Below are 26856 nucleotides of genomic sequence, written 5' to 3'. Positions count from 1 at the left end.
GACGGTAGATCGAGGGGTGATGGGAGACAGCGATACTCGAAGGGGGTTCCTTATGTCCAGTCTATTCCGCAATTTAGTTTTTGTTGCATTCATTGCAGAAAACTTCGCTTCGCAGAAATATGTTGGAAATGGAAGCAATGTTTTCAGTGCTTTCGTGGCTATCCCAGGATATTCAGCCTTGACTTTGATCCAGAATGCCGACAGAGATGTTACATCAAACATACTTTCAGCCTGTTGCCATTTGCAAGCTCGAGGAGTTGATCTCCTTCCCGCGCTGACACGGATAATTCACCGGGGACATTACAATCGGGTCACAGACCCATTCCTTTGCATGTCTCGGGTCACTGATGACCTCGCGTGCGTTAAGATTCAACAGTGCGTGACAGGGAATGAGGAAAGGTGCGGCTGACTCATATCGTTTCCTCGTGGTTGGGGACCACTCTTAGCACGAAGAGAGACCAAACAGGATGCTTGCTCTCCCTCTCAAACAGATCTATTTCCGGGATATTGTATATAATTTCCGGGCGTCAGGGAGCCACTATCGATATGCGGGAGACTCCCGGAACTTGCGGGAGAGCTGGGATGTCTGGGTTTATGAGCCAAAGACTGGATTAGCTCAGGCAGGCAGCCTGGTCAGGTCAGTTCACACATGATGAACTGAGGTTTTAGTGTTGTCCAGGTCTATGGTTCCGAAATAATGATGGTCATCACCCCACTGCTGGCTGCTGTGTGGCCAAGCTCTGTATTGCTGTTGGACTGTGAATGCAATGCCCACTTCTCCGCTCCTGCGCCTTGTTCCTCAGGCCGTTGGCCTACTGGGGCCTGAGGCCTGCGGCCTGGTCGGAACCCATTAAACTCGGAACTGTCAATCATTCCACAATTTACTGATGAAGTGTGAAAAAAATGAGCCCGTTATTAAGTTCTACCAATCAGGAGACAGAGTCACCTGTCAATCATCTTTCACCGTGGGTCTCTCCTTCCAGAGGGGGATGGACTCTTCCATTACTTCAATGTGATTTGTCAATTTGAATGTCGGTCATCAAGTGTGCCCTATACACATGCACTTTGGAGGTGGGATCGTCCCCATGCTTCAGTTCCATTTGTCGACATTCCTGTCAATTGTCCGCCGTGCGGTGGGCGGTTTCCAAAAATGAGTGGGCAAGAGAGCAATCAATCTTCCCTGAGTGGCAAATGGTGAGAGCGGAAGGGCCAGGAGCCGGTTTGGGTTGGGCCAATCGACGCGGTTGTTTGGGTATCGGGGGCGGACTAGGGGTCTGCGGCGCCGGTTGTGTTGGAAACGGGCGGCCCGCCGGCGGCAGGTGAGTGCGACTCTTCCTCCGGTAGCCCGACCCCCGCCCCCGCTCCCGCTTCCCCCTTCCCCTTCCCCGATTTCTCAGCCCGGGCCGACGGGGAGCCAGCGTCACTGTCGGCGGTGGGGAGGCTCGGCTTTGACGGGTCCCGAGCTGGGGACGGTTATGTGGGGGAGCTGAACCCCACGCAGGCCTGAAGCCTGGGGCTAGAGTAGAAATGTGACCCAGGTAGGAGGAGGTGACGGCTGGGTCTTGGCAGTCCTAGAAATCCCAGAAATAGATAGCGATCAATAAATCAATGTTAATGTTAATCCTATCTAAATATTCCATAAATTACAATAATCAACGATTGCACATTTATTAACCAAATATACATTATTAAATGCACAATAAATTATGAAATTATTTAAATGTAATAATCAATACATTTGCATTAATGTAAAACGAACATTTTTAATTTAAGCTAAAATATGTAATAAGCCATGTTGAATGTTTACAAAATGCAATATTTGAATTCAATCATTAACATGAATATTAATAAACTGATATAAAATATAACAACAGGCATATAATTAATGTCTCGTGTTTATATTTGATTTTTAAAATAATAGAGGTAAATATTTAAAAATAACTACAAATTGAAATATTAAACCAATCTATAAACAACTATGGTTCAAACAGAACATATTATTTTGTTCCTGTAAATATTTGAGTACTTAATTCTTTTGTGCAGGTTCTTGCTGTTGGTTTCCATTTTCTTGTAGATATTTCAGTAACAATATAGGCACTGGATACCAAAGCTCAAATTATATCCATGATATAATCTGGAGAACTGGGGGTTGGAATGACCAAAGCAAAACAGTGAGCAGGCAGGAACAGTGGAGCTGAGCCGTGAGCTGGTTTTATTATTATGAAGGAGTTGGAATCAGTAGGTGCAGAAATGATCCCTGAAGTGAGAGTGTTGTATTAGAGAATCAGTTTTAATATCACGGGCACAAAATTTGTTAACTTCACGGCAGCAGTACAATGAAGTGTGTGATAAATAAATATAGAGAAAAACAGTGCATTAAGTATATTATGTCTATTAAATACCCAAGTTAAGATAAGTAGTGCAAGATAGCAGAAATAAAAAATTAGTGACGTAGTGTACGTGGGTCAGTGTCCATTTAGAAATCGATGGGCGAGGGGAAGAAATTGTTCCTGAATCGCTGAGTGTATGCCTTCAGGCTTCTGTATCTCTTTCCATTGTGAAGAGGGCACGTCCTGGGTGGAGGGGATCCTTAATGACGGACGCCCCCTTCCTAAGGCACCGCTCCTTGAAGATGTCTTGGATACTATGGAGCCTGGTACATGATGGAGCTGACTAATTTTACAAGTTTCTGTAACTTATTTTGATCTTGTGCAGTAGCCCCCCCCCCACCCCCATATCAGACAGTGATGCAACCCATCAGAGTGGTCTCTAGGGTACATTTGTAGAAGTTTTTGAGTGTTTTATTCACAAACTAAATCTCAAACTCCTAATGAAATATAGCTTCTGTCTTGCCTTTTCTATAGCTGCATCAATATGTTGCGTCCAGGTTAGGTCCTCTGAGATATTGACACCTAGGAACTTGAAATTGCTCATTCTTGCCACTTCTGATCCCTATGAGGATTGGTTTGCGTTCCTTCGCCTTATCCTTCCTGAAGTCTTAGCCTTAGAAGGTGAGGTGAGGGCCTCTTTTGGTCAGAGTTGAGCATGGATATTATGTCCAAGCCAGGGCAGTAGGATATGGAGAGCAAGCTGTTGCCCATATAGTAAGCTCCCCCTCTCCACGCATCTGATGAACCCAAAGAAACGGCAGAGACTGATACAATTTGGTACCAGCAGCGTCGCTAGAGTTGCCAGTCAGCATTGAACTCAATGTAGGGACTGCAGCTCCAGATTTTTCCCTTGGGGTTTACTCCTGAAGCTTTCCCCATGAGTGGGTGTAGCGCAAGGCAGCGGAGGTTTGAGCTCAGAGTTTTCCTTTGAGATGAGCTGCCAACCATGACTGACTGGTTTGAAGGAATAGAGTAAGTTTGGTCCAAATTCACTGATGCTTAGAAGCAGTACAAATTGTGGGAATGATTAACAGGGTTGATGCTGAGGGTGTGTTGCCGTGGTTTCACAGGATAAGGAAACTGCCTTATAGAACTGAAGTGAAGGGAGAACGTATGCTAATTGCAGATCTTTGGAATAATCTACCCCCATGGGGTAAATATGGATGATGTAATTAATTTTGCTGCTTTACAACTCAGAGACCCAGGTTCAATCCCAACCTCTGATGTGTGTGTGGAATTTGCATGTTTTCCTGTAACTGCATGGGTTTGCCCCAGTGTCATGGTCTCCTCACACATCTCAAAGACGTACTGGTAGGCTAGTTGATTATTGTAAGTTATCCCCTAGTAAGGCAGAAGAATCAAAGATTAGGCAGGCATGCAAGGCAGTCGCAGGATAGGGATTGCTGTGCTGAGGGCGGGTTAGATCTGATGGGCCAAATTGCTTTCTACATTGCAATAAGTAAATAGATACAAAATGCCAGCAGAGGTGGAGGATATGGGTTTAGTTGTAACATTTAAGAGAAATTTACATGGACGACAGCAGTTGGAGGTCTATGATCTGGGTGTGGTAAATGGGATAGGCAGGAAAAACTGGTTAGCATGGACTGGATGGGCCAAAGGGCCTGTTTTGTGCTATAGTGCTCTATAACTCTGTGATTCTATGTCAAGTTTTGCACTCTAGGAATATTTAGATCGGGTGGAAAAATCTATCAGCCTCTTTCCTGAACTTCGAGAAATCTCAAGTCCAGACAATGGATGAGGTTGTTAAATGGTAGAATAGATTTGATGGGCGGAAAGGTCTGCCTTCTCTTTATTGCGCTAACTACTCAATGCATCAGGTAACTCGGGAAACATGCTGAAGTAGTTAAGCAGAGCTACAGCAGGGATACCAACTTTAGATATTACAACATGAAGAGGTTTCATCCTGCCAGCTTATGCTTTCAGGATTACACGGACTGCAGTAGTGTGTTTGTCAATATTGAGTGTGCTCTCATAAAACCTAGGACAGAACGGTACAGCACAGGAACAGACTCTTTGATCCGCAATGTTGTGTTGAAGTAATTAATCTAGTAATTAAATACTTAACTGCTTACACAAATCCACACCCCACCATTCCCTGCACGTTCTTGTGCCTCTCTAAGAGCCTCTCGAACACCTCTATCGTAACTTCCTGCACCACCTCTGGCAGCGCATTCCAAGCACCAGCCATTCTCTGTGTTAAAAAAAATTGTTTTACACATCTCCTTCAAACCACCTATTCTCACCTGTGCCCAGTGGTGTTAGATATTTCAACCCCGTGTCTGCTCATAATTTTATAAACTTCCATTAGGTCTCCCCTCAGCATCCACTACTCCAGAGAAAACGACCCCTCCTTATAACACACACTCTCTAATCTAGGGAACATCTTGGTAACTCTGTAACTCGCTTCTACACCCTTTCCAAAGCCTCCACTTCTTTCCTGTAATGGGGCGACCTGAACTGAATCAATGGACCAGGTATGGCCTAACCAGAGGTTTATGAAGCTCAGTTCTTCAACTAATGTAGACAAATATGCCATATGCTTTCTTTACCTCCCTGTCAACCTGTGTAGCCACTTTCAGAGAGCAATGAATTTGGTCCTCAAGATCTCTCTGTAGATGAACACCATTAAGGGTCAGTGTTAAGGGACAGTGTACTGGCTCTTTACATTTGGCCTCCCAAAGTGCAGCACTTCACATTTGGCTGGGTTAAACTCCATTTGTCATTTCTCCACCCATATCTACAATTGATAGATCCTGATCTTCCCTTTGCCAGACTTCTGTGCTAACCACACACCAACAACCTTCGTTTGCAAGCTTACTAACCCAGCCATCTTCGTTTTCATCCCAGTATCACAAACACAAAATATGTATCACAAACGGCAGAGGTCCCAGTACAGATCCCTGCAGAGCACCACTAGTTACAGATCCCACATCCACTATACTGTTCTGTATGGGGAAGCCAATTCTGAATCCAGATTTACTGTGCATCCTATGCATCTTAATCTTCAGGATGATCCTCCCATGGGGGACCTTGTCAAATGCCTTACTGAAATCCATGTAGTCAACATCCATAACACTGCCTCCACCACAGCCTTAAAAAAACTCAGTCAAGTTATAAAATATGACTGGCTCTCCACAAAGTCATGCTGACTGTCCATCACTTTCCAAATGCTCATAAATTCTACCCCTAAGCATTCTCTCTGGTAACTTCTATTACCGACATGTGATTCACCAGTCTGTAGTTGACTGGATTATCCCTATTTTTTACCTGAATAATGGAAGCACTTTAGCTGTTCACCAGACCTCTGGGACCTCTACTTGCCAAGGACTTTTCGTGGCACCTCGTGGCTTTCCTAATTTACTTCTTCTGGCTTCTTTATAATCCTCAAGGACGGTTTGTTTTTAGTTTTTCAAATATTTAGCTTTTTCATGACCAAATTTACCATTACTCACAGTATCGAAGGTTCCCTTTTCTTGCCATCCTGTCCTTCCTTTTCACTGGAACATATTGGTCCTGTATTCCGTGAAGTTGGTCTTTAAATATTCTCGACACGTCGGATGTGGACTTGCCCAAAAACAGCTGTTACGAATTAACTCTCCCTAGTTCCTGCTTAATACTCTTGTAATTTGCTCTGCTCCAGTTTAATACTCTCCTGTAAGGACATACTTATCTATAACTACCTCAAAACTTAAGAAGTTGTGATGACTGTTCTCCCATTGAAAGGGTGATCACCTGGCCAGGCTCCTTACTCAACATCAGTATGGCTCCTATCTCAGTGGACCCACCTTCTTATTGATAAAAGAAACTCAACTGGATGCACCTATGTAAACCTCTTGCACTTAAATTCTCATGTAAACCTCTTGCACTTAGAGGACATCCCAGTCTATATTGGGGATGTTGAAGACATCCACTGCAACAGCCCTGTTTTAATGCCTCTCCCTAATCTGCCTGCATATCTATTCCTCGGTGACCTGGTGGAGGTCTGTGGTATCCCATCGGAGTGGTTGCACCTTTCTCATCTTTGAGTTCTACCCATATAGTGGATGAGTCCTGCATTAATGTGTCCTTTGACTGTAGCTTCCCACCCTTTTTACCTCCTTCACTATCTTTTCTCATCCATTTCGGTCCCTCTCTCAACCAAGTTTATGTAATAGTCACAACATCATAGTTCCATATATTGATCCATGTTCTCTCATAACCCTTACTCGTAATGCACCTGGCATTCAAATATAGTAACCTCAACCTGTCCCATTGTTTCTATTACCCTGCTATGGCCTGATCTTGCTGTTTCTTCTGCCTGATGGAAAGGTGGGGAGGAGAGAGAATGTCTGGGGTGGGAGGGGTGCTTGCTTATATTGGCTGTGTTCCTGAGCCAGCAGCAAGAGCTACTCAGGATTTGGTACTCTTGAGGGTTTTTCTTTGGTGAGGGAGACAGGTACTAAATGTCATCTTGATGCCACTGACCTGTTTTGGGTGTGGACAACAGGATGCCTCACACGTTCGAAAGCTTCCACCCACATAGTGTCTGGGAACGTATCGGGGAAGTTGAGAAAGAGGCAAAATTTTATCATTTTTTCCAGATCTTGTAATTGATAAATTCTAGCCTCAATGGGAAGCTTCTGCACTTATTGCATGTTACTATGGGCTGGATAAATCAGCAAAGCATTGAACCTGCTGGAAATTTGATAATTACAATGCTGGAAAATATTAATTAAAAGGGATGGCAATTGTGGGAAGTGCTTTTCAAGATAAAGTTTTTTTTTAGAATAGTACAGCACAGTACAGGCCCTTCGGCCCACAATGTTGTGCCAACCCTCAAACCCTGCCTCCCATATAAGCCCCCACCTTAAATTCCTCCATATACCTGTCTAGTAGTCTCTTAAACTTCACTAGTGTATCTGCCTCCACCACTGACTCAGGCAGTGCATTCCATGCACCAACCACTCTCTGAGTAAAAAACCTTCCTATAATATCCCCCTTGAACTTCCCACCCCTTACCTTAAAGCCATGTCCTCTTGTATTGAGCAGTGGTGCCCTGGGGAAGAAGCGCTGGCTATCCACTCTATCTATTCCTCTTATTATCTTGTACACAAGGGAGGGGTATCTTTTACCCCTCCCTTTCCAGCCTTGTGTCTGCAATACCCTCGATGCTGGTCTCTGATCTCTGCTTCCTTAACAGATAACCCTGACTGAGGAAAGACTTGTACTTCCATAGCTTCTATACCAATTTAATTCTCGGTATACTTCCGACATCAGTATAGGGTTTATTATCAGTACAGTGCAGTACATAAAATATACTATAAAGTACAATAAGAAATATATTCTCAGTGGCCACTCTTAGGTACATCTGCTCGATAATACAAATATCTAATCAGCTAATCATGTGGCAGCAACTCAATGCATAAAAGCATGCAGACTTGGTCAAGAGGTTCATTTGTTAAACCAAATTTCAGAATGAGGAAGAAATGTTGGTGCCAGATGGCATGGTTCGAGTGTCTCAGAAACTGCTGATCTGAGATTTTTGCACACAACAGTCTCTGGAGTTTAGAGAATGGTGTAAAGAAACAAAAAGCATCCAGTGAGTGGCAGTTCTGTGAGCAAAAACACCTTGTTAATGAGAGAGGTCAGAGGCGAATGGCCAGACTGGTTCAAGCTGACAGGAAGGTAACAGTTACTCAAATAACCACGCGTTTCAACAGCGGTGTGTAGAGGAGCATCTCTGAATGCACAGTGTGCTGAACGCTGTGGTGGATGGGCTTCAGCAGCGGAAGACCACGAAGGGACACTCAGCGTCCACTCTTGATACAGGGGGTACATAATAAGGTGCCCACTGAGTGTGCGTATTAAAGAAAACAAGTAAGTAGTGCAAAAAGAGAACAAAAAATACAACAGCTAAAAAATGACATTTATATTTTGTGGAGTTTAGGAATATGAGGGGTGATGTTACTTATCCTGAGGGGGCAGAGCAGAGTAGGATCAGTGCAGAAAGGGTTTACAAGGTTGTTGCAGGGGCTGGAGGGACTGAATTATAGGGAGAGGTTGGGCTAAGACTGTTTCATTGGAGTATAGAAGAATTGAAGGGGTATAAAATCATGAGAAGCATGGATAGGGTGAATGCACACAGGTTTTTCCGAGGATTAAGGAATTAAGAACTAGATGTCATAGGTTTAAGGTGAGAAGGGAGGAAGTTAGTAGGAACCTATGGGGCGGGGGGGGGCAACCTTTTCACAAACAGGGTGGTCTGTATAAAATGAACTGCCAGAGGAAGTGGCTGAGGCAGGTATATTAACATTTAAGAGGTACCTGGACAGGAAAGGTTTAGAGGGATATGGACAGGTACACGGATAGGAAAGGTTTAGAGGGATACGGACAGGTACACGGATAGGAAAGGTTTAGAGGGATACGGACAGGTACACGGATAGGAAAGGTTTAGAGGGATACGGACAGGGACACGGATAGGAAAGGTTTAGAGGGATACGGACAGGGACACGGATAGGAAAGGTTTAGAGGGATACGGACAGGGACACGGATAGGAAAGGTTTAGAGGGATACGGACAGGTACACGGATAGGAAAGGTTTAGAGGGATATGGACAGGGACATGGATAGGAAAGGTTTAGAGGGATACGGATCGAACATAGGCAGATGTGACTAATGTAGATGGGCTTGGTCAGCTTGACTTGCTGTTGACAAGCTGGAGAAGGCAGGGACGTTCAGTGGGTTGAAGGGATTGTTTCCGTGCTTCATAGTTATAACTGTGACTAAGTTAGGGTTTGGTCACTTGAAACTGAGGTGTGTGAGAAAGAAAGATGAGCTTTATTTGTCACATGTACATTGAAACATAGGTTTGTGCCAGTAACCTGCACTGTCCCTGGATGTGCTGGGGGCAGCCTGCCAGCACTGACATAGCATGCCCACAACTAACTAACTCTAACCCTAACCTGTACATCTTTGAATTGTGTGAGGAAACTGGAGCACCCGGAGGAAATCCACATGGTCACGGAGAGGATAGGCAGCAGTAGGGATTGAACTCCAATCACTGGAGCTGTAAAATAATACGCTAACTGCTATGCTGGATCTATGTGGAAAGCCATGGTCACCAAAGTCTGCATCAGATATGGTACCGAGACAGACAGGCAACTGCTATCCTGCCCACTACGGAGATTAACAATCACCGTGTTGAATGATGGGGTAGGCTTGATGACCTGAGTGGCCTACAATTCTCTTGTTCAGCAGGCTGCAGCTTTATTAATTATAGTTAATTTTTTTAAGAGTATCTTGAACATCGTCTCCAGCATATTGACAGGAGTTGCTGGAGGAAAAGATAGAAATTAGACTGAAATTATATACCACAATCCCATGAGGGTGTTATACATCCATTAATGAATGTCTTAACTTTCTAATCATACTAGCAGAGGAAGGAATATGGGTGTGACACTGAGGCAAGTGGCCTTGCTTTTCCCCCGGTTAGACCATAAGACGTTGGAGCAAAATTAGGCCATTCCATGATGGCTGATTTATTATTGCTCTCAATCCCATTTTCCTTTGTCTCCCCATAATCTTTGACATCTTTACTAATTAAGAACTTATCAACCTGCACTTTAAATATACAATGACTTGGCCTCCACCTGACTTCTACAGATTCTCACCCTCTTGTTAAAAAAATTCCTCTTCACCTGAGTACTGAAGTACTTACTGCCCATTACGCCTGCTGGTGTTTAGGATAGCAATGAAGGTCCCCCATCTCTCCCTGACCTTGGCCATAAATCAATTTTAGTCTTGGTCTTGGCGGTGTTCAGGGTTTCCTTCATCGTACCAGTAGTCTCTTTTGGGTTTTCACCACTGTTAGTCATGCAAGTCCTGGGTAGAGAGTCAGGAATACCTTTGCACACAAATGTTGAAGGATTCTTCATTGCTGTGAACCTAGGCGACTAGTGAAACACTGTCAGTCTGGCCTCTACCTTTTGACCTGTTTGGCATGGGTGACCCTACCAAGAGCCAAAGCACAAAGGCCTGACTCCAGCCAGTGTAGCTCTCCGGGTCATTGAGGCACACAAACCTCCAAACCTCCAAACCACAACATGATTGTTGTCCTCTTGGAGGTCAGTTCTAAAGGGATGCCATTTTATTGTGAAGCTGTGCCCTCTGGTCCTAGAGTCTCCCACTACCAAAAACATTCTGTCGATGTCCATACTATCCAGACCTTTCAACAATTAGTAGGTTTCAGTGAGATCGTCCCCATATCTTTCTAACCTCCAGCAAGTACAGGTCCAGAGCCACCAACGTTTTGTGTATGTTAACCCCTTCATCCCAGGATCACTTGTATCTACTCCCACAGCAGCACATCCTTCCTTAGAAATGTGGCCCAAAGCTGCTCACAAAAGCAAAAAGTTAGGCTCCTTGACCATAAAAGGAGGCAGAAAGAGGTGGGTGGAAAGGATGGCGAATGGGTTTAGTGCAGGGCAGGGGTGTGAAGGAATATTCCCCACTGGTTGAGTGAGCTAACAACACTTGGAGCCTGCAACTTCCAGGTGACAGTATTCTACTTGCTTACCAGTTCAGACTCAGCATCAGGTTTATTAGATTATGAAGACACGCAGTCCTCTTTTATTGTCGTTTAGTAATGCATGCATTAAGAAATGATACAATATTTCCTCTGGTGTGATATCACAAAACACAGGACAGACCAAGACTGAAAAAACTAACAAAACCACATAATTATAACATATAGTTACAACAGTGCAACAATACCATAACTTGATGAACAACAGACCATGGGCACAGTAAAGAGTTCAAAGTCTCTCAAATGTCCCACATCTCACGCAGACGGGAGGAGGAAGAAAAACTCTCCCTGCCATGCCTGACCACAGTCCGACTCTGAGTTGTCCAAGAACTTCGAGCCTCCGATCAGCTCTCCGACACCGAGTACCGAGCACCATCTCTATCTGAACGATTCGACCTCAATCTCGGTCGCCAACAGCAGGCAAAGCCGGGGATTTTGAGGCCTTCCCTCCGGAAGATTCACGATCGCGCAGTAATGACAGCAGTGAACTGGCATTTCAGAAATTTCTCCAGATGTTCCTCTGTGCTTTCACGTCCGTCTCCATCAAATCAGAATTGTCCACGGCCCCTATTTAACGGATACGATATCATTTTCACCGGAGAGCTGCGCACGCGCGGCAGTCCACCATCTTCTCCTCCCGCCGTATGTTTAAAATTTGATCTTTTGTGACAACAGTACAGTGCATTATATAGAATATACTATACATTATAATAAATTATAAAAATCAACAAAAATTGTGTTCATTGATTCATTGTCCATTCAGAAATCCGTAAGTCATCAGATTTCTGAATGGAGAGTGAAACGCATGTGCATTGTACCTCCTCCCCGATAGTAATAATGAGAGGAGAGTATGTTCTGGATGGTGCGGGTCCTTAGTGATGGATTCTGCCTGTTTGAGGCATTGCCTTTTGAAGATAGCCATGGTGGTGGAGCAGCTAGTGCCCATGATGCAGCTTTTTCTGACCCTGTGCCGTGGCCCCTCCATACCAGAGAGTGATGCAACTATTTAGATTAATCTCCACAGTACATCTGTAGAAAATTGCTAGAGTTTTTGGTGACATACTATATCTTCTCAAGCTTCTAATGAAATATAACTTCTGACTTGCCCTCTATGTAATTGCATCAAAATGTTGATCTGCTCGACATCAATATGTTCAACTGCTTGCCTCAACAACCATTCTGTCCACCAGCAGTGCACTGAATCCCTTGTTTGTGTTATCTTTGCATTCCGGAAAATGGCACAGAGGTAAAAGGTCAGCCATGATCCTTTTGAATTGGACACAAGGGCCAAATTTCCTCGTAAAGCTATGGCTTAACTTCTTAAGCAGAGTCTGGGATTATTGATGGAAACTAATAATGCATCAGCTGCTGTTAGATGAGGTGTATGTCTGGTCAACCTTTGATGAATATGTGGAAATCCAACACTTACATTGGGAGCTCATTGAGCATTTTAGAACCTCTTAAATGGAGACATCTGTGCCAACTTTTTGGGAAGTGGATTCACAGTGAATAACGTGCTGGGTATATGATCCATGTAGATACCAGTTTGACACACGCTTGCCCCACCGACCTTATCCAGAGGATTGACTTTCTCAGAGTGGGTGGGAAGCAGTGCCCACTGGTTGGTTGGTGTGGATGGAGGGTTTGATGGGAGGAGAGTTGTCAGTGTGTGAATCTAGAAAAAGGTGTGATGTTCAACTCTTCTGGGCCTAATCATCTAGAAGTGGCAGACAACTCCCCTGCTACCCATATCTCAGCATCAACACCCACTCCCCCCAGTTCTTTCGTGGGTAGTGGGGAGTGACCCTTAATAACCAGAAGCCCATTCCACACATTAGGTCACCCTCTGAGTGTGAATCTGACACCCATTTCTTGTTAACCACATGGAATTTACTGGCCTTGGAGGGAGAGCATATGGATCTAGCAGAAACAACTGCACCTGGGGCTGTGCAGATTTGAAAACATGGGACACCCTTCTTCCCAAAGTATTTGTCTTTCTGCCCTGTTTCCACTAACTAGCAATTTGTGCAAGGGTTGGAGCCTGACCCTGCCTTGTTTCTCAGGAGTGAGGCTTTTCAAAGCCAAGCTTTCAGGAATGAGGTTCGAGAAACTGATAGAAATTTGGGCCACATCTTGGCAACTCTCAGTTTGCTGGGGTCATTTGTTAACTTAAAACTTGAGATTTTGAGAGTTGTAAGGATTTCAGGGATGTGAGAAAGAGAGATACGTGGAGTTAGAACAGGCTGGAGAGTCTGAATGACAGCATCCTAAGCCCTTGTTGCCTATCAGACAGATCTCTGCTAATAGAATGAGGTCCTCCATTTGTCACTTCTCTGAGAATCCCAGTTCTCAAGACAAATCACACAACCGAATGTAGAGTTCATTAAGTGCACGCAAGGATTACTTCACAAGACAATGTCACTGTCAGTATTAATTTTGAAAAACTATGATCAAAAGTTATAAAGAGGTTTTTTTTCTCCCCGCTGTCTTTCTGTTGTTGGCCCCATCTAACTTAAAGATGGGAGGAGACTGAATTATCATCTTTAATGGTGATAAAGATGAGTCAGAATCAGCTGTGCATTTTAAGTTAAGCTTCCTTGCACACGATTTCTCTAATACATCCGAGCTGTTCACTCTTATTTAACATTTCAGTTTCAGCAACAGAACAGCTGAACATAGTGAAGCCTCCTGAGGCAGTGTTCTCATTCAGAACTGGACATAGGTTGTTAGAATAAATGACTGAAAAGTTTGAGAGGGGATTCCAGAGCCTCGGGGACTGGAAGGGTGAAAGTACGGCTGTCGGAGATGGAATGTTGGAAGTGGGGAATTACGAAGAAGTTGGAAGCAGAGGAAGATTGTCGACGTAAGCTTAGGTGTAGAACCTTCCATGCTATCTCCTTACTGCTGCCATCTGGAAGGAGGCACAAGAGCCGTAGGTCCCACAACACCAGGTTCAGGAACAGCTTTTACCGTCTGTCATCTAGCTGCTGAACTAGTATGGATGACTGCACTCACCTAAACTCTGAACTGATTCCACAACCTGTGGACTCAACTTCAATGTCTCTACAGCTCACGTTGCCAGGATTATTTATTTACTTTTTTATTTGCACAGTTTGCTGTCTTTTGCATGTTGGTTGTTTTTAGTCTTTGTGTAGTTTTTCATCGATTCTATTGTTTTTCTTTCTTCTACTTTGAATGCCTGCAAGAAAGTGAATCTCAATGTAGTATATAGTGACATATCTGTACTTTGATAATCAATTTACTTTGAACTTTGAACTGGAAAAAAAGAGCTCTTTAAAATCAAGGCTATGGAGCTAGGAGCTAAAATCATGCTAGGAGCCAGTACAGTTCAGAGGTTAGTGGTGGTGTGGATGGTATAGAAAGTTGACAGAGGATACCTCAGGCTATGGATCAGTTGCAGATATGAGCAGAGAAGTGCCAGGTGTAGTGAGGCTGTACAAAATGTAAAGGGGCTGTACATTTTTAATGGCAGGACTGTTAACAGTGTTGATATATACAGAGGAATTTTGGGTCAGGTACATAGCTCCCTAAAAATGGTGATACTGGTTGATTGGATAGTGAAAAAGGCATATGGCATGCATTAATTCTAGCATTGCATTCAAAAGCCAGGAAGTTATGTATACATTTCCAGAATTGTATTCAGTTCTGACTGGTTCAGCAGAGGAAAATTGTGGAGGCTTTGGAGAGAGTGCAGAGAATGCTGCCTGAAGGACATGTGCCCTGAAGAAAGGCTGAACAAGCCAGGGTTATTTTCTCTATAATAATGGAGGCCGAGGGGAGATTTGATTGAAGCTTTTTTAAATTATCGGAGCCATAGATAGAGTAGACAACTGGTATTTTTTTTCGCAAGCACAAGGAAATCTGCAGATGCTGGAAGTTCAAGCAACACACACAAAGTGCTGGTGGATGCAGCAGGCCAGGCAACATCTATAGGAAGAAGTACAGTCAACATTTCAGGTCGAGACCCTTCCTCAGTTTTTTTTGCCAACATTGAATTGTCTAGTACTCGAGGGCATATTTTTAAGGTGAGGGGAAGACAGTAAAAGATGTGCAAGGCAGTTGTTTTTACCAGAGAGCTGGAGCTGCCTGGGATGCATTGCCAGGGGTGGTGGTGGAGGCAGGGTGCACTATTTGAAAGACTCTTAGATAGGTACATGAATATGCAGAGAAAGGAGGGATGTGGTCAGTGAGGGATGATATTAAATAGTCATTGATTTAATTATTATGGGCCTAAAGGCCTGTCACATGCTGTACTTTTCGATGTCCTATGAATGGGATGTTTAAGGATTATATTTGCCGTATATATTTACATATATTAGCTATTTGTTGTGGTGTCTTGGCCGGGGCACGACATGCAACAAAAGCAACATTCAACAATTATAAAGAATTGTATATAAGTGTAAGAAAAACAGCATGCATTTACAATGTAAATAGCATTGTAAGAAGTGGTTTAAAATGTCTGCAGTGCAGTGATAGATAATATACAGAGGGAAGATGTTGTGAGTTAATGCACAGGCCATAGGGTTTTGGGTGAGTACATTTGCAGATAGTGGAACGAGGGAAGCTGTGTGAGCATGATACGGAAGGCATAGGTACTGTAGACAGCCAGTATCTTTTTCCCAGCATTCAAATGCCTAAAACTATAGGGCATTTCTTTAAGGTGAGAGGAGGAAAGTACAAAGGAGATGTGCAAGACGTTTTTACCTGAGAGTAGTGGGTACCTGGGGTGATGGCGGAGGCACAGGTCTACAGAGGACGCCGTCTCCATAGCATTTCACTCTGCCCTGACCCACCTGGACAGCCCCAACTATTACATCAGAATGCTATTCATTGACTTTAGTTCGGCATTCAATACTGTGATCCTCTCCAACCTGATCGCCAAACTTCACCAGCTTGGTATCAGCGTATCCCTCTGCAATTGGACCTTGGACTTTCTGACTAACAGACCCCAATCTGTTAAGTTAGACAACCTCTCCTCCTCCACTCTCACCCTGAACACCGGCGTGCCTCAAGGCTGTGTGCTGAGCCCTCGTCTGTACTCCCTTTTTACCTATAACTGTGTTCCTGTACACGGTTCTAACTCCATAATCAAGTTCGCAGACGACACCATGGTGGTTGGCCTGATCAGAGGGGACGACGAGACGGCCTACAGGGACGAGGTCCAGCACCTGGCCACATGGTGTGCCGACAACAACCTGGCCTTTAACATCCAAAAGACCAAGGAGATTATTGTGGACTTCAGGCATGCTAGGAGCCACACTCATGTCCCCATCTACATCAACGGAGCTGTAGTGGAGCGTGTATCAAGCTTCAAATTCCTTGGTGTCCAGATTTCGGATGAGCTCACCTGGTCCCTGAACTCCTCCATTCTGATCAAAAAGGCGCAACAGTGCCTTTATTTCCTACGAAACATCATGAAAGCTCACCTCTGTCCCAGGATACTGACGGACTTTTACCGCTGTACCATTGAGAACATACTCACCAACCGCATCTCAGTGTGGTACGGCAATTGTCCCGTATCAGACCGCAAAGCACTCCAGCGTGTGGTGAAAACTGCCCAGCGGATTATCGGCACCCAATTGCCTACCATTGAGAATATCTACCATAAACGCTGCCTGGGCAGGGCGAAAAGCATTATCAAGGATGCATCTCACCCTAACCATGGACTTTTTACTCTCCTCTCATCCGGTAGGCGCTACAGGAGCCTCCGCTCCCACACCAGCAGGTACAGGAAGAGCTTCTTCCCTGAGGCTGTGACCCTACTGAACCTCACATTACAGCGCTAAGCAGTATTGCACCCATATTGTACTGTCTCAGTACTTCTATATTTGTGTGCTGTAGCACTTACTTTTTACTTGCAGTTATTTTGTAAATAATATTATTCTTTTGCATTTCTGGTCAGATGCTAACTGCATTTCATTGGCTTTGTATCTGTACTCAGCACAATGACAATAAAGTTGAATCTAATCTATATAACTTTTTTTTAAAAAAACTCTTAGATAGGCACCTGAAGACACTTATTCCCCAGGAATAAGATAATGGATCATGAAAAGATACATCAAAGAAATAGACTCTTCAGTCCATTGTCTGTACTGAAACAACAGATGACAAAAACATGTTATTTCAGTAGCAGAAGAGTTGATGCAAGAGCAGGACCAAGTGGTGATACGGAGCTATGAATACATGTGGTGTAGTTCATCTGCATCAGATATAGCACTGCGAATAATCTAATTCAGTTCGTGCAGTTGCCCAGCAAGAGGGAGGAAGTAGTGGAGAGGGAAGAAATTTTTTCTCTTCCCTTTACTTTCTGCTCATCCACAGCTGCATTTTAGACCAGCAGTCTGACAATCAGTAGGCACCTCATTTGAACTCTCTCTTTTGTTTCATAGCTGCCCTGTGTATTATCAGATTTTGTTTAAAGTGGTGGTGTTGGCAGATTTATTTCCTTTTATTTGTGGGTAGATAGTTCCTCATTGTTTTAAATATGGTTTCAACTGATCACTGTTTGACTGGGTAGACATCAAGGTGAAGCTCCCCGTTGCGCAGAGTTGAACCAGGAGCCATAACGGAAGGGGAAGATTGTTCAAAGTAAATTTATTATCAAAGTATGTATATGTTACCATATACTACCTTGAGATTCATTTTTGAAGCCATTTGAAGTGGTGATTGAAGTTATCCATGCTGGTTCAGGAGCCTGATAGGTCTTAGGATTAGGGAGTGAAAATGTGTCTTTATTCAGGAGAAAGATAATTATGGAGAGAGAGAGAGCACAGAAATGGGCCCTTTAGTCCATCGAGTCCACACTGTGAGCCTACGTTAATTCCATTTTTATTTCCATACTCCCTCTTCTTCAGCTGTCCCCTTGAGACAGAGCATAGAACAGACAAGGCATAAAAACAAACAGCTGTAATGCCGGCAAATGGGATTAGTGTTGTTGAGCAAAAAGGACAGCACGGACAGAAGGGCTGTAGGAAGAGGCTCGATAGGCTAGGGGATATTTTTCCCTGGCGCGTAGGAGGTTGAGGGGTGACCTTATAGAAGTATATATAATGTTAAGGGATGTAGATATAAAGTGAACCTTTCCTCACAGTACAGGGGTCTAAACTGGAGGGCACAGTTTGAGGTGAGACTGGAAAGATTTAGAAGAGACCTGAGGGAAAACCTTTTCACACAGAGGGCATTCAGTGCAGGAAGGAGCTGTAGAGATGAGTTCAATTACAGTATTTAAAAGATATTTGAACAGATATATGGATGGAAAAGGTCCAGAGCAGGGGTTCCAGATCTGGGGTCCGTGGATCCCTCAGTTAATGGTAGAGGTCCATGGCATTAAATAGTTTGGGAACCCCGGGCCTACAGGGATTTGAGCCAAACAGAGGTAAACGGGACTAGTTCAGGTCAACATGGATGAGTTGGGCCAAAGAGCCTGTTTCCCTGCTGTAGTAGTAGTACTGCAGTCGTACTCCAAGTGTGTGCAATGTTCTCCAGAGGGGTTGTCTATTGGCGGGTCCTCAGGTGGTTGTAGAGTCTGATGCCAGATCCACAAATTGTGGTGTAGTGTGGGCACCCACCACTCTCTGTGTTTTAAATAAAGAATGTCCTTTGAACTTACCCCCTCTCACCTTGAATGCATGCTATCTAGTATTAGACATTTTAAACCTGGGAAAAGATACCGGTTGTCTGCTCTATCTGAGCCTCTCATAATCTTACAAATTTTGATCAGGTTGTCCCTCGGCCTCCAGTGCACCAGAGAAAACAACCCAAGTTTGTCCACACAGTATAAATATGTAGTTAATTTTGTCATCAAGGTGTGTTTTTGGGGAGGCCTTAGAGACATGGTCACACGGTAGAGTAACTGGCCTTTTGCACCACCATATCCACATAAAACATTAAATATCATTCTATACTAACCCTCTTGAAGTGCGTGTCAATGTACTTAACTATTGTCAGAGTCTCTTCCTGCACCCTCTCAGGTAATGCATTCCAGATTGCAATCACCTTCCGGGTGAAAAAAAGTTATCTGATCTGTTACTCCTCACTTTCTGCCTTCTAAGACATCTCATTTGGATTATTGTATGCTGCGCGTCTCAATAACTCTGTGGCTTAACCTCCTGTGCTCAAAGTGTTGAGTACAAGAATTGGGATGTTATATTGAAGTTGTTCAAGCTGTGGTGAGGACAAATTTGGAGTATTGCATGCAGTTCTGGTTATCTACCTGGAGGAAAGATATCAACAAGATTGAAAGATCACAAAGAAAATTTCCAAGGTTGTTGCCAGCACTGGAGGACCTGAATCAAAGGTAAAGGTCAAATAAGTTAGGACCTTATACCCTGAAACATAGGAGAATGAGGGGAGATTTCATAGAGCTGTATAAAACTGTGAGGGTTATAGATAGGATAAATGCAAGCAGGCTTTTTCCACTGAGATTGGGTGAGACTAGAACTAGAAATCATTAGTTGAGAGTGAAAGGTGAAATGCTTAAGGAGAAACTAAGGGGGAACTTCACTCAGAGGGTGATGAGAGGGTGGAACAAGCTGCCAACACAACTGGTGGATGCGGGTTTGATTTCGACATTTAAGAGAAGTTTGGATAAGTACATGGATGGGAGAGGTATGGAGAGTTGTGGTCCAGTTGCGCATCAGTGGGACTAAGCAGAATTTGTCATGAACTAGATGGCCCAAAGCAACACACACACACACACACACACACACAAAATGTTGGAGGAACTCAGCAGGCCAGGCAGCATCTAGGAAAAGAGTACAGTGATGTTTCTGTCGAAAGGTTTTGGCCCGAAATGTCGACTGTACTCTTTTTCTAGAATCTGCCTGGCCTGCTGAATTCCTCCAGCATTTTGTGTGTGTTGCTCGAATTTCCAACATCTGCAGATTGTTTCTTGTTTGTGATTAGATGGGCCAAAGGGCATGTTTCTGTGCTGTAGTGTTCTATAACTCTCTGATTCTAATGCCTCCTTTTTATTAAAGGTAACACACTCTAGAATGTCTTCACTGTCTCCCTGAAATCTGCCACTACATTATCTTTCTCCTAGTGCTTTATTTGAGACCTCACCCAAATTCTCTGGCTCCACACAGCTTGCCAACTTGTTCCCTTGTGGGCCTATACTTTCTCTGGTTACCCTCTCACTCCTTGTATACATAAAATGTCTGTGATTTTTAAAAAATTTTGTCTACTAGTGATATTTTGTAGCCTTTCTTAACTCTCCTAATTTCTTTTTGAAATACCTCCGACTATACTCCCAAAATGCTCGGCCGTTTCCAGTAATCTATATCTGGATCATGCTTTTTTCCCCCTTTATCAAATCCTCTGTTCCTTGTCATCCATGGTCATTTCACCCTTGCAGGATCCCATTCACTCTGAATACCCACTATTTCACTTGAGTACAGGATTTTGAACGTCATGTTATAGCTGTCAGGAAGGTTAGTGAGACTGCGCTTGGGGTATTGTGTGTAGTTCTAGACACACAGCTATAGGAAAGATGTCAATGAGATGGAAAGGTTCAAAAAGTTATTTCTGGAGCTGGATTATTTGAGTTATAAGGAGAGATTGGATAGCTGGGGCTGTATTCCCTGCAACATAGGAGGTTGAGGAGTGATCTTTACGGAGGCTTAGAAGATCACGAGGGATATAGGTGAGGTTGCCTTTTCCCCATGGTAGGGCAGTCTAAAGCTAATGACCATAGGTTTTGTAAGAGGGAAAGAATTAAAAGCAACCCCAAGGGACAAGTTCTTCCACAGAGAGGGTAGTGGGTGTGGAACATGCATGAGACACTTGGGTAGGAAAGGTTCGGGGGGGATATGAACGCAAACACAGGCATTGTCTGTCTACAGGGAAAAAATATAACAGAATGAAAGAGTACGGAGAAAGTTCACAAGGATGCTGCCAGGTATAGGTAGAGTAAATGCAAGCAGGTTTTTTTTCTCCTGAGTTCTTCACACAGAGGCAGGATGAGCAGCCAGAGGTCTTGGTTCTTATTGGCACCAGTGACATTGGTAGAAAGGGGAGAGAGTGTAGGGAGTTGGGGAAGAGGGCCTCCGAGGTAGTGACCTCTGGAATTCTCCCAGTACCACTCACGAGTCAGGGCAGGAATAGGGTAATAGTACAGATGAATGAGTGGTGCCGGAGGCAGGATTTCAGATTTCTGAATCATTGGGATCCCTTCTGGGGAAAGAATTAATACAAAAAGGATGGGTTATACTTGAACCCGAGAGAGACCAATATCCTTGAGCGTTTAAACTAATTTAGCATGAGGATGGGAACTGCACAAGTCGATGCTTTGTGTAGTGAGACTGTGAGAAAGGGCAGGCAGATGATAGGACAAAATTGCAGTCAGTGGGAGAAGTTGAAGTGTAACATGGGAACAAATTCCAAAAGGGTGATGAATGCAGGACTGAAGGTGTTATATTTGAATGCACGTAGTGTAAGGAATAAGGTAGATTATCTTGTAGCGAGGTTAGAGAATGGCAGGTATGATGTTGTGGACATCACTGAGTTGTGGCTGAAAGAAGATCATAGTTGGGAGCTTAACATCCAAGCATGTAGACTGTTTTGAAAGGACAGGCTGGTAGGCAGGGTGGGATGGCTCTGTTAGTAAAAAATGAAATCAAACCCTTAGAAAGAGGTGACATAGGATTGGAAGATGTAGAATCCTTGTGGGTAGAGTTAAGAAGCTGCAAGCATAAAAAGACCCTGATGGGAGTTATATACAGGTCTCCAAACGGTAGCCAGGATGTGGAATACACATTACAACAGGTGATAGGAGAGGCATATAGTAAGTGGTATTGTGTTCTGAGTCATGGGGGGTTTCAATTTGCAGCTAGATTGGGAAAGTCAGGTTGGTGCTGGATCCTAAGAAAGGGAGTTTGTAGAATGCCTACGAGATTGCTTTTTAGAGTAGCTTGTGGTTGAGCCCACTAGGAAAAAGGTAAATTCTGGATTGGGTGTTGTGTAATGAGCCAGACTTGATGAAGGTAGAGGGAACCTTAAGAGGCAGAGATTGTAATATGGTAGAATTCACCCTGCAGGATGAGAGGAAGAAGATGAGGTCAGATGTATCAATATTACAGTGGAGTAAATGGAATTATAGAGGCATGAGGGAGGTGCTGATCAAAGTTGATTGGAAGAGGTCACTGGCTGGGATGATGGCAGAGTTTCTGGGAGCAGTTTGGAAGGTGCAAGAAAGATGCATCCCAAAGATAAAAAAGTATTCTAAAGGGAGGATGAAGCAGCCATGGCTGACAAGGAAAGTCAAAGACAGCAGAAAAGCAAAAGAGTGAGCATATAATATTTCAAGAATTAGTGGGAGTGTGAGTGGTGAGAGTGTGGAGCAAGCTGCCAGTGGAAGTAGTGGATGCAGGTTCGATTTCATCATCTAAGAGAAGTGTGATATGTTCTAGATGGGCCAATGGCCTTTTTCTGTGGTGCAGTGCTTTATGATTACACAGGACTATTTCCTTTAAGTGATTTGGTTAGTGTGGATGAGTTGTGCCAAAGGGCCTGTTTCTGTTTGGTACGACTGTGATTGCCTCCTATACTTTGCTCAGAATCATACCTGGTTCTGGTGACATCAGTTTATTCCAAATAAACTGATTCCTAAGCTCCGGAACCTGGGCCTTAGCACTCAGATCTGCAGCTGGATCTTCAACTTCCTCACAGACAGGACCCAGGCTGTAAAAATAAGGGACAAGCTCTCCTCTGCAATCACTCTGAGCACCAGTGCCCCACAAGGCTGTGTACTCAGCCCCCTGCTATACTCACTGTGAGGGAAGTAAAAGTACCTACTTTAAGTTCAGCCAACTTTTCTAATCCCTCCATGCTAATCATTTTTAATTTATCCAATGTGTCTCAGTCATCTTTTCCTTAATTATTACTTTGGAAGCACCACCTTTCATGATGAAGACAAGTGAAGCTTTCGTACTTTAAAGCTGCCTTCAGCATCCATTTATGTCCTCCTCCCCTTTCTACTATTTATATATGTATATTGCATTTTAAATGATCTCATGTAACATTGGACAATTACAGCACAGGAACAAACCTATCGGCCCATACCACAGGAAAATTTACTAATGATGCCTCATTAAACTGATCCCTTTTGTCTGCACATGGTCACTATCCCTCCATTATTTGCATATTGATGTATCTCTCTAAGAGCCTCAACTGCAACTCCTGGCAGCCCATACTCTCTGTTTGAAATAAAACTACTATTACTTTGAAATTCAAACCCCTCCACCCCCACCATCTTAAATGCACCCCTTCTAGTATTAGACATTTTGACCCTGGGGAAAAGATTCTGGCTGTCTGTCTGTCTCCTAGCAACGAGGATACCGAATGAAGTTTCTGGGAATGAAGAATATTTGTATGTTGAGTTTTGCGAATGTCAAGCGATAAGGTTTGTGCATCATCACAAGGAGGTCCATCAGCTGATCTCTCTGACACCTGCCAAGTGATTGAAGTTGTCCGGATAGCCCCTCTGTCCCAAATTGGTCTTTGGATGTCCAGTCCCTATAGACTTCCATCCTCCATCAGGAAGGTCTCAAAGCTCTACGCTTCTTTTTGGATTCCAGACCTAATCAGTTCCCCTCTACCACCACTCTGCTCCGTCTAGAGGAGTTAGTCCTTACTCTTAATAATTTCTCCTTTGGCTCCTCCCACTTCCTCCAAACTAAAGGTGTAGCTGTGGGCACCCGTATGGGTCCTAGCTATGCCTGCCTTTTTGTTGGCTTTGTGGAACAATCTATTTTCCGTGCCTATTCTGGTATCTGTCCCCCACTTTTCCTTTGCTACATCGACGACTGCATTGGCGCTGCTTCCTGCACGCATGCTGAGCTCGTTGACTTTATTAACTTTGCCTCCAACTTTCACCCTGCCCTCAAGTTTACCTGGTCCATTTCCGACACCTCCCTCCCCTTTCTAGATCTTTCTGTCTCTGTCTCTGGAGACAGCTTATCCACTGATGTCTACTATAAGCCTACTGACTCTCACAGCTATCTGGACTATTCCTCTTCTCACCCTGTCTCTTGCAAAAACGCCATCCCCTTCTCGCAATTCCTCCTTCTCCGCCGCATCTACTCTCAGGATGAGGCTTTTCATTCCAGGACGAGGGAGATGTTCTCCTTTTTTAAAGAAAGGGGCTTCCCTTGCTCCACTATCAACTTTGCTCTTAAACGCATCTCCCCCATTTCACATATATCTGCTCTCACTCCATCCTCCCGCCACCCCACTAGGAATAGGGTTCCCCTGGTCCTCACCTACCACCCAAACCAGCCTCCAGGTCCAACATATTATTCTCCGTAACTTCCGCCACCTCCAACGGGATCCCACCGCTAAGCACATCTTTCCCTCCCCCCCTCTCTCTGCTTTCCGCAGGGATCGCTCCCTACGCGACTCCCTTGTCCATTCGTCCCCCCCATCCCTCCCCACTGATCTCCCTCCTGGCACTTATCCTTGTAAGCAGAACAAGTGCTACACATGCCCTTACACTTCCTCCCTTATCACCATTCAGGGCGCCAGACAGTCCTTCCAGGTGAGGCGACACTTCACCTGTGAGTCGGCTGGGGTGATATACTGCGTCTGGTGCTCCCGATGTGGCCTTCTATATATTGGCGAGACCCGACGCAGACTGGGAGACTGCTTTGCTGAACACCTACGTTCTGTCCGCCAGAGAAAGCAAGATCTCCCAGTGGCCACACATTTTAATTCCACATCCCATTCCCATTAGACATGTCTATCCACGGCCTCCTCTACTGTAAAGATGAAGCCACACTCAGGTTGGAGGAACAACACCTTATATTCTGTCTGGGTAGCCTCCAACCTGATGGCATGAACATCGACTTCTCTAACTTCCGCTAATGCCCCACCTCCCCCTCGTACCCCATCTGTTACTTATTTTTATACACACATTCTTTCTCTCACTCTCCTTTTTCTCCCTCTGTCCCTCTGAATATACCTCTTGCCCATCCTCTGGGTTTCCCCCCTCCCCCTTTTCCTTCTCCCTGGGCCTCCTGTCCCATGATCCTCTCATATCCCTTTTGCCGATCACCTGTCCAGCTCTTGGCTCCATCCCTCCCCCTCCTGTCTTCTCCTATCATTTTGCATCGCCCCCTCCCCCTCCCACTTTCAAATCTCTTACTTGCTCTTCCTTCAGTTAGTCCTGACGAAGGGTCTCGGCCTGAAACGTCGACTGTACCTCTTCCTAGAGATGCTGCCTGGCCTGCTGCGTTCACCAGCAACTTTGATGTGTGTTGCTTGAATTTCCAGCATCTGCAGAATTCCTGTTGTTTGGTCTTGAATGCGCCTTTTTTTGTATGAGTTAATGTTTGCTTCAGCTGGAAAAGCTCCAGCTCCTGCTTGAATATAGTCATAGTCATACTTTATTGATCCCGGGGGAAATTGGTTTTCGTTACAGTTGCCCATAAATAATAAATAGTAATAGAACCATAAATAAACCAGAGAGTACACTTCTGGAAGGTGTAGGAATGAAGAGAGATCAACTGGTAGTTATGCATTTGCCATGAAATGCCAGGGTAGGTTGAGACAGTGATAAAAACATACCAGATCCCAGATTTCAGCAATAATGTCTTACAACAGATGCACTTACTCCAATCCATTGAGTTTGTGCTGGCCATCATCCGCTTATTTACACTGATCATATTTTCAAGTTCAATTTCAAGTTTAATTGTCATTCAACAATAAGTTAATACAGCCAAACAAAACAGTGTAGCTCTAGGGCCAGAATGCAAAACACAGTACCAACAGTCGTACACAGTAAAAGGCACATATAGCCATATAAGATGGCAGTTAAATACAGTCACACAAAGAAATACTTAGCAACACACAGAAAATGCTGGAGGAACTCAGCAAGCCAGGCAGCATCTGTGGAAAAGAGTAAACAGCTGACATTTTGGGCCGAGACCCTTCATCAGGACTGGGGAAAAAAGACGAGAAGTTAGAGTAAGAAGGTTTGGGGAGGGGAGAAAGAAATACAAAGTAGTAGGTGATAGGTGAAATCGAGAAAGGGGGAAGGGTGAAGTAGAGAGCTGGGAAGTTGATTGGTGAAAGAGGGAATCTGATAGGAAAGGACAGAAGGTGGGATGCGGGGAGCACCAGAGGGTGGTCATGGGCAGATAAGGATATAAGGGTGAGGAAGGGAAATAGGAATGGGAATAGTGAAATGGAGGGGGGGGGGGAAGCAATTCCAGAAGTTTGAGAAATCGATGTTCATGCTATCAGATTGGATATTACCCAGACAGATTATAAAGTGTTACTCCACCAACTTGAGTGTGGCTTCATGAAAGGGACACGGAATTAAAATAGGAGGCCACTGGGAGATAACGCTTTTTCTGGTGAAGCGGTCTCCCAATCTACATCAGATCTCACCGATATACAGGAGGCCTCACCAGCAGCACTGGGTACAGTAAATGATCCCAGCAGACTTGCAGGGAAAGTGCTACACCTGCCCCTACACCACCTCCCTCACTACCATTCAGGGCCCCAAGCAAACCTTCCAGGTAAGGCGACACTTCACCTGTGAGTCTGTTGGGATCATCTACTGTCACTTCATCTGTGAGTCTGTTGGGTGCCTCCCATATATCAGTGAAACCTGACGTAGATTCAGAGACCGCTTCGCCAAGCACCTACACTCTGTCCTCCAGCATTTTGTGTGTTTTGCTGGGATTTCAAGCATTTGCAAATTTTCTCGTGTTTGCAAAAAAAAAATACACTTTGTCTTCTGCCAAGCCAAGGGGCAGCACCAGCTTCACGCCACATCACCATGTCACTCTGGTGGAGTGCCCGACTCTAATGCTTCCCCCTGGGTGACTGAGGCCAAGTAGCTTCCCTGGCTTGCAGCATTC

The 26856-nt window shown here is 44.3% G+C and overlaps 1 protein-coding gene across 4 annotated transcripts in view; it reads left to right on the top strand.

Annotated features, from left to right (window-relative positions):
• The first annotated feature begins 1239 nt into the window (after nt 1-1239).
• Nucleotides 1240-26856, top strand: part of gatad2b (GATA zinc finger domain containing 2B) — a 140099-nt gene continuing 114482 nt past the window's right edge. For all 4 annotated transcript variants that reach the window (XM_063041965.1, XM_063041963.1, XM_063041966.1 and 1 more), the window contains exon 1: nt 1240-1319. The gene's annotated coding sequence lies outside the window, so the exon portion shown is untranslated. The remainder of the gene's footprint in view (nt 1320-26856) is intronic.

Source organism: Mobula hypostoma, chromosome 2, assembly GCF_963921235.1.
Source record: "Mobula hypostoma chromosome 2, sMobHyp1.1, whole genome shotgun sequence".
NCBI lineage: Eukaryota > Metazoa > Chordata > Chondrichthyes > Myliobatiformes > Myliobatidae > Mobula > Mobula hypostoma.
The sequence above is the reverse complement of the archived record's forward strand: the minus strand, read 5'-3'. Positions and strand labels throughout refer to the sequence as shown.